Genomic DNA, 9,707 nt, shown 5'->3' on the forward strand with positions numbered 1-9,707 from the left:
ACTCTAACAAGCATTGAAAATGCAATAGGTCTCGCCTTTGATTGAGTGAAAGCCATTTGCTTTGCTAATGGTATTATATAGTAAAGTAAATGGCTTTAACTTAATGAAAGGCATGACCTATTGCATTTTCAATGCTTGTTTGAAGTGCCAGCATTTGATGAAGAGAAACCCAAGCCCAGGTTTATCAAAATGCCACGGAACGCAGAACAACACATCAATTAACGTGCTGCGCTGCATGACAGGGAGAGACCAGGAATTTGGCATATCTACTAAGATATGACACATTCCTGCTCTCTCACTCTGCTGGTGCACTGAGTGCTGCCTAGTGCCTTCAGGTGCCTCCAGTCTCCAATGACTAACAGTGGGCTCAGAGACCTCTGCACCTGGCCGCCGGCTCCATACCGCTGCAGATGCATTACCTTCCTTAACTTAAACCTTGCCCAATGTTGGTCCACACCCCAAAGACTGGAAAAGTAAGTCGGGTACTTACTTGCTAATGCATAACACTGTTTTCTTTCCTTAGGATTGCATTGCATTGCATCTATTGCATACCACTGTTTATCTTTTTCAAGTACCCAGTGTTGCTGATCTGATGGACAATACAAATGTATCTCCAAGACTGTAAAGCATTTCCACTGCTTTGCAAAACTGTTCCTACTGCATTTTTACAAGTATTACTACTTTGAAAACCATTATTTACCTGCAACTGAGTGTCCTGGCTCTAAAAATAATAGAACCAAATCATAACTTTTTATACAAAATAATTGGCCTTAATTCAGTCTTTGAGTGTGTGTAATAATGTCTTGCCTGTGTACGCACAATAAATGCTTAACATATCCCTCTGATAAGCCTAACTGCTTGACCACACTACCAGAAATAGAGCTTTCAGTATTATCTACCTAAGCCTCTGTAAGCCGCTGGAGATCACCTGTACTCTGTGCACACTATAAAGCGAGTTGTATAGTGAATTGCCCTTTTTTGCATGGTTACCCGCCCACACACACACACTTTTTGCCTGATATCTGATGCACTTTGACTGAGTGTGCAGTGGGTCCTTGCCAATCAGGTTCCCAGTGCCAGGGTCATTTTCCAAAGTCATACCTATTGTTAGCCCAATTGGCCTGATTTTATGGTAGACTGACGCTCCAGACTCACCTATGGCATGGACACCTCCTCAGCCACACCTCACACCTAGAAGGGTTTGCCAAATAAGAGAGGATAATGATTTCCAGCATTGGAAACATCTGGGTGAGATATGGTCTAAGACACGCTCATAGAATACAGCATGGAGCTGGTGGGCCTGGCCAAATAAGCTACATAGAAGCCAAACTCCTCATGGGGTCTCTTGGAAGAAAAGTGGTTTCCCAAATATATCGAACTCTGATATTCCATACCCTCTGACCCTCTAGGCCGGCATAGACGCAAGTGGGAGGATTGGGTATGCCCTCTCGAAGACATCAACTGGTATAAGGCCTGCATAGCTCCCCCGCAAACTGGCACTGTCCTCCTACCTTTGTATGATCAAAATGTACTACCACCACACTACAAACCTTACACATCAACGGCTGTGGCCAGGGGGTCGTACGCCGACGTCGGCCGTCACAATCTGCCACCAAACCGATGCAGACTTCTAACACATTACATGGTGGTGCTCCCTTACAGCTTACTTTTGGAGCAGGGTTGGAGATACTCTATCTTGAGTACCAGAATATCAAACCCCACTGACGCCAAAAAGTGCTTTACTGTCCACCTTAGATGACCAGAACAACATTAAATAGGACAAAAAAAGATGATGGATGCGGCCACATTGGTGGCAAAAACATTTAGCCCAGTTTATGGAACTACCCACACCCACCTACACTGACCATGTTCGCAAGGGGCCAGACTGCTGTGGACAACAGAACGGCCCTATGTATGTGATATGGGGCTGTCCACAAAAACATATCAGGAGTGGGGGTAAATGGTGGGAATACTATGGCTCAGACCTGGAGATGCTGATTGTTTCCTGATATCTAGCACAGAAGGCTGTAAATGGATTGCTGTGCATTGTTCACGGCAGTAGGGCCCTTATCTGTTTTTTTTGTTCAGCTTACTGGCTGTAATTATATGAAAAATCCAATAAAATTGATTGTCAAAAAAGCATCACTTTAAAATTACACCTGGTGCTTTTTACCAAAATACCCTACCAAAGGCATAATTTGACGACACAAATCCCAAAAATTACCAGAGCCCCTAAAATATGCATAAACCCCTTTGAAAAGACCTGAACTCCAATATAAGTCTAACAATAACACTAAAATACATGCAGACCTCTAATATACCTACACCGTTCAGAAACAATTATGTGAAGCTTGGAAATAAAGACAAACCACTAAGTGGTCACCCTAATACCCACCTAAAAACCTAATAGTAAGTAAGTAAGTGAGGGTTTTATATAGCGCTCGATTGCTGAGGTGTCTTGGCGCTGAAGAAACATAGAAAGATGAGTGAGTCCACAAGTACAAGCTCCACTACTAAACCGAGAAGAGCCAGGTTTTTAAAAGGCCATGGAATTTGGAACAAGCTGGTTGAGTTCTAATATCCAAAGGCAGCCTGTTCCAGAGTTTGGGCGCCAAGAATGAGATGCATCTACCACCCTATCTGGCTTTCCTCCATTTCGGAATTCTTACTAAGGCCTGATTAGCAGACCTTAATGAACGCCCTGGACAAAACCATTGGAAAAAGTTATGATACGCCAAAGGACCACCACCATACAGGGTTTTGTGGACCAGGCAACCTAACAGGGAGCAAATGAAGTCTCCTAATGGCCCCAGAAATATGATTAAATTTAGGAATGTTGAGTAATGTCCGAGCAGCAGTATTCTGAAGGGATTGCAGTTTAGTCAGCTGTTGTTTATCAATCCCTACATAAAGGGCATTGCAATAGTCAGTGGAAGACAGTACAAGAGCAACCACAACAGTCTTCCTCAGCTCCATTGGAAGAAATGGTAGGATCTTCCGTAGGATTTTTAATGTAAAATAACATGCCGATGTAACTTGATTAATCTGAGCGGGCAAATTAAGCTGTGTGTCCCGGACCACACCCAGATTTCTCATATTGTTCACTCGTGATGGACACTCTCCTGCTTCCGTTGCCCACCAGACTGTATTCCAAATAGGAGGGCCATTGCCAAACTCCATGACTTTGGTCTTCTGTGTATTTAGTTTCAAATAGTTGGTATGTATCCATTGTATGATGCGACTAAGACAACAGTGAAACCTTGCCGACGGCACCTCACTAACAGAAGATATTGAAACTATAATTTGAGTGTTGGCGACATAAGACAAGAGAGAAGTCAAAGTCTCTGACTACTTGGCCAATGGCGTCACATAAATATTGAAAAGGGTGGGTGAAAGCGCCGACCCTTGTGGGACACCACAGGGAAGATGAAATATGTCCGATTGAAGATTGTCTCAGCAAACCTGATGTTCTCTATTTGCCAAGAAAGAAGAACCAGCGCCTTATCCTTGATACCACTTGCCTTCAGCAGTTGTGTGAGAATTAGATGATTTACCGTGTCAAACACGGCTGACAGGTCAATTAGGATCAGGATCGCCCTTCCACCACTATCAAATAATTGCATGCGAAGTTCTTCCGTGGCCACAACCAGTGCGGACTCTGTAGAATGGTCTGCACAGAAACCCTGTTGTGAGGTGCCCAGAGTATTATTGGAAATAAGAACGTCATTTGATTCCTGATTAATGGCTTCCTCCAAAACCTTGGCCACCAAAGGGAGGCAGGAGATAGGTCTATAGCTCTTGACATCCCTGGGGTCCACGGAGGGCTTCTTTAAAATGGACCTAATACAGGCTTTCTTCTATACTGTAGGAAAATCTCCAGATCCTACAATGGTGTTTAATAGGGGGGGGGGGGGTCAGGAGAGAGCATGTAAGTCTAGAAACCTCATTAATTATATTCGGTGGAAAGGGGTCCTCTGGTGACCCAGACTTGATAGACAGTAAAAGATAATTTAGCGAGTCCTGTGTAACTAGGGGGAAACTAGATAAATGGTTAGGAGTAGCTGACCCCTCCTCACTGTTCTAAACGACTGGAGTTTGGGGGCCGAATCCAATCCCTCCAATTTGTCGTATATTGTTTGCATCTTGTGGAGGAGTGTGGCTCACTGCTTAGAGCGGCAGTCCCTGGTACAGAGGTCTGGTCGGGACCAGGGTTCAAATCCCGCCTCGGCTGATATTGGCGGTTCTTGGGCTCATAATTCCTCAGACCTGATTTCTCGCCTCGGTGCCTACTCTGAGCATGAGTCCCACGCTGCAACTCTGGGCAATAGCTTGCTTAGCCTCCACAACGGCCCCCTACAGCGCTGGGGATGCCTGGTTGCACCCCGGGGATGCCCAGGAGTGGACATTTCACGGGGAAAAGCCAGGATGGGTTCCCTAGCGGTATGAGTACAGCGCCAGGACACACTGCTTGCCGGGGTATCAGTGCGCTTTACAAATACGTCTACATTTACATTTACATCTTTGACTAAAAGAACCCTGCCATTTGGTCACGTAAATTATGGTCAGGATAAAACAAGTCTCCTTGTTGAAGCTTGGATAGGGAGGTAACAGTCTTAAAGAGTTCTCTGGTTGAATTATTTGCCTTCTCTATCTTGCCAGTGTAAAACTCTGTTTTAGCTCTACAAATAGCTTCTTTATAATCTGTAAGAGACTTATTATAGCTCAGCTTGCCTTCTGTAGTATAATGCAGCCTCCATTCGCGTTCAACGAGCCTGCATTTTGATTTCTGGTCTTTCAGCTCCCGCAGTATACTATGGGGCAGTAGGTTTATGTCTACATTGGGAAACTGATCGTAAAGGGGCTAGTTGGTCTATTGCTTCTCTAATCCAAGTGTCATAATTAACTGCACCCAAATTAGAATTTGAACTAAGCAAGGGACAGTAGTTAGCCTCTCAGTAAAGATCTCCTGATTAAAATTACACCAGGACCGTGCAAAGGTTGTAGGTGGACGTTCTGAAGGGGAGAAAGGGGTGGTTTCGACCAGGAAATAGAAAATGATAGCCCTATGGTCTGGCCAAGTCAGTGCAGTGGAGGCTCCTCTATGGGGGCGTTTGGGCGCCGGCCCCCTGCTTTCTCGCCGCGCGAGAAGGCAGAAACAAATGGTAGTTATTACCGTAATAACTACCATTTGTTTCTGCCTTCTCGCACTGCGAGAAAGCAGAAGTTCCTGGTAGAGATTGGGCAGTGTTACTCGAGGGCAGGGGGGAGTGGCTTGCCCACTGTTGTTAATACTGTCTGTTTGGGCAGCCTCAGGCCGCCCAAACAGTCAGACAGTATTAACAGCAGTTGGAAAGCCACTCCCCCCTGCCCTCGCGTCACACCACCCACTATCCCTGTTCTCTCTGTATGCTGCAGCATACAGGCACACAAGGAATAATTGTTCAATAATTGCTTAAACTCGGACCACGTTTTTGTACTTAGATTTTTTAAAAGGCCAGCTTAAATTGGTCATGTGTGGGTTCATGAGTAGCTTGATGAATAAATTGGGTTCCAGAGATTGACTCTACTAAAGTAATGGCCCCAAGTCACCCACGGGTGCATTTGTGGATGGATGGCAAGATGAACAGACTTGGAGAGAAGGATCCTGTTATTTGAATGGCATCAAGGTGCCTTCTATTTCTCTTGTGAATTAATAAATATGCTAAATAGGCTAGTATTGAATTAGTCAATTGACTGAGTCACCTCAAGGCACCCAAGGGCGCTCTTGTACATAGATAAATGAATGAGAGGATGAATAGAAATGTAGAGCACTATTTTGTTCTATTTTGTTGAAGACACCTGCCGGTGTCAAGGTGGATCCTGGTCCTCTTATAAATAGGTTGACCAATGAATGAATGAATACACTTTTATAGAATGGTTAAGTTAAGTGAAGGGTCTAGGGTGCACCTCTTCTGAATGGATGAATAGGCTTGTACAGAATGATGCGATCCAGTTGCCTTAAAGTGCATCCAGGTTTTCTTGTAAATGGACAGATAGGGTGGCTTATTAATGTATAGATTGCTTTATAAATGTTTTCGCTTTCTCAGATTTGCTTGAAAGTGCACCATTTGCCTACCTTTTTTTTTTGCTTTCCTATCGGTCGGCCTCACTCGCTCCGAAGTTTTACGCCCTACCACTTTCAAATGTCACCAGCTGCCACTGAGTCAGTGGCAGAATCTTATCAATCTGAATAGCAGGATAATTAGTAAAAATTCCATCCAATGTGTGTAATGCATCTATCTAACAATGCCAGGGTCATAGAATCAGTAAACAATTCAAGATGAAAATTGAAGTCTGGTATAATTACCTATTAAAGGCAAAAGATCTTGGGATCCCTCCCTCAGAGGCGGTGTGGAGCCAATCCCTCATGGCATTACAAGCAGAGGCCATATTTGAACCATCTATAAGGACACTATATAAGTTCATAAAACCTGCCTGCTTGAAAAAGAATTTTTTTTGTCATTAATAGACTTTATTACACTCCCTATAAAATAAGCAAAATTTGCCCCAACACCTCCACCTAAATGTCCGAGATGCCATACCCCAATAGCTAATGATGTACATATTTTTTATGAATGTAAAGAGTTGGAACATTTTTGGAAAGAGGTGGGGGATACTCTGTTGAAAGTTTTTAAGACCAGGGTGGTGGTCAATCTCTCCCTGGCCCTATTTGGAGATGATGGTCTTTTCTGTCAGACTGCTTCATGGCAGGACAAAGGTCTGTTACTTTATATGATTTTATTGGCAAGGAGAGAAATTTGCAGGAGATGGAAAGACCCCCCCCCCCCCACTGAAAGAGAGGACTGGCTTAAAGCAACATTTGTCATGGCCCGGCTGGAGTATGAGGGTGTAGAGGATAAGCCATCCAACATCTGGCATCCTCTAATGAGTTGGGGAAGAAATCTAAGACTCGCCCAGTTGGTCCAATGATTACACCAGGTCCCCGTACCAAAAAGGGCAGAGGTCAGGCGACCCAAGTGAATGCGGTAAGCCAAGTGGTACCCAGTTGGAGAATATGGCTGTACAAGATCCGCAACGGCTTGATAAGGTGAGATGAGGACAAACAAAAAAAAAAGAAAAGAAAATGAAAGTCTCCGAGTACAGTAAAGAATGGAGATTCTGTACAAGACTCCATAAAATCAAAAAGACCTTTTAAAAATAGAAGTTTGGGACCTGGTTGTCGTCTATAGAGAAGCAGACCTGTAAAATTAACATTATTAATGTTGATGTTAAATGACATGGCTTCAGGGGCTGCAAGGAGTACTGGCTCAGATTTCAAGTTGTATTCTGTTCCATAGTTTATAGCAATTCCTCCACTTATTTTGTCCAGTCTGGGGGTCGAGGCAAGGCAATAGCCCGGAGGTAATGCTGCCACCCAGTCAGGTTCAGAGGTAGGGGTAGCCCATGTTTCTGTGAGAAATATTAAATCAGAGCTAGTTGTTTGAAGCAGGCATTCGATCTCTTATGCTTGCTTACTGATGTGACATTAACCAAGATAGCCTTAAGCTTATTGGCATTTGTGGCCAGGACATTGTTATCCCTTGTGCGGAGGTCCGGCAAAGCCCCACCTATTACCCTATTATTAATCTCTACCTTGAACGCTTCTGGGAGATAAGGAAGCACACCAGGACAACATGTAGATGATATTTGCACATAGAACAGCTAAAAGTGGAAAAGTAAAAACAATAATTATCCAAGGTGTGGTTGGTGCACTTAGCACTATTTAGAGCCTCTAGTTCACTCCTTGAGTAAACTGATCTATTAAAACCATCAGAGGTCCCGGTCCTGGCGCTGGGCGCGAACAGGTGCAGACGGACTTGCCTTTGGCACGCCTGCTGCCCGCGTCCACTGCGTGGTCGCGTCAGCATCGTAATTTATGGTTAAGCGTGATGAACAGCTAGAACGTTAACCGTTGAGGTACGGGCCCGCTCTGACTGACGGGCACCGCAGGACATTATACCCCTGAGAAGCGCAATGTAAAGTGGAGCAAGCAGGTAATCTAAAAACAACTTTAAGAACAATTTAAAAACACAGGGGCAGATTTACAAGCCCCTTGCGACACTTTTACACCGCTGTTGCGTCACTTTTGTGACGCAGCGGCAGCGTAAACCATGCGCCACGTTGCGACTTATTTACAACGTGACGCATCTAGGCAGATGCGTCACGTTGTAAAGCCCTGCGCCACATGAAACCTGCGTCAGGTTTCATGTGGGCGTTCCATCGCAGGGTGGGTGTTCGCTCGCAGGAAAGCCACGTAAAACTGACGTAGTGAAATCTATAAGATTTCACTGAGTCAGTTTTACGACGCTGCTGCATCAAATCCTTATGCCTGCTTGAAGCAGGCATAAGGAGTGAGGCACCATGTTGAGTATGGGCGGCCCCTGTGCATTTCAGGAGTTGCATCGCACTTGCGTCGCGACTCCAGTATTGCGCCGCCCGTGCGCCTCAAGATGCGTCATGTATCTGCCTCTCCTTGCACCATGAAGCGCCGCATTGTAAATGCGACGCATCTGTGGTGGGGCAAGGGGTGGGATTACGTGACGCATCTGTTCTGGCTCATCCCTGCTGATTTGCAGAGATGCGCCAGAAGACGTATATATGCCCCGTAGTGGGGGCGAGCGTGCAACTAATGCAGCAGAGGTAATTGTCAATCTCGCCGCGCTACTGTCTTGCAGTTTAGGACTTCCTGTATTCTATGCTGCGCGGTAGCGTCAGCATGGTAATTTATGGTTAAGTGTGATGAACAGCTAGAACGCTAACCGTTTAGGTGCGGACCCGCTCTCACTGACGGGCACCGCACGACCTACATTTCCAAAACATTACTTGAACCTTGAAAATATAAACTCCAAAATCCACTCTAATATATACCTAACTCCCCACAATATTTATAACACCAATGACAATAACGATGCAGACCCCCGCATGTTTAGCATGAACCCTGAAAAAATATATAAACTACAAAAATGCACAATAACTCACAAACAAATCCAACACTAAGAAAAATACATACCCAAGCCCTGCTATAATTCACATCCCTAAAAAAATACCTGTACCTCCAACTTCAAACATTAACCCCGTTAATATTTTCCACACTGACTATAGTACCCACCCACATCCATAATATCCCACCCCACCAAAAATTAAAAGAAGTCCAAAAATAAACATTAGCCCCAAAACGAAATGCTAGCACTCACCCACTACCCCAATAAAATCAAAAATATGCAAAAACTATTACTAAGCTCAATTAAAGTCCATTATATTGCAGTGAAATATGCCCCACAATATTACACACCGAGGTAACAAAAGCACGTACATAGCAACAATATTTTAACTTTCAGTTGCCTTCTAATCACTGTATTCTTGCGCACGACATCAGATATTCTGATATACTCGCGCGCTCTCCCCAAATCCCATGAAAAGGACCGTCAGTGGTGTGGGTGTCAAACAGAGAGGGTTAGCAGTAGCTGGCTTGCGTTTTCCTGACCTTGCACTGGTCTCAGCGCTCTGGTAGTTAGCCACATGAACAGAAGGTAGCCTTGACTCCAGATGTCTCGTCTCATCTGCACATGGGAGGCTGTAAAGGGAAGAATGCGTCTGCTGTGTCAGTTGCAGGTTAGCCACCTCACTGAAAGCCATCACAGACACTGTCTCAATTCCTGGGCATTCAT

This window comes from Lissotriton vulgaris, chromosome 12 (assembly GCF_964263255.1).
Source record: "Lissotriton vulgaris chromosome 12, aLisVul1.2, whole genome shotgun sequence".
Lineage (NCBI taxonomy): Eukaryota > Metazoa > Chordata > Amphibia > Caudata > Salamandridae > Lissotriton > Lissotriton vulgaris.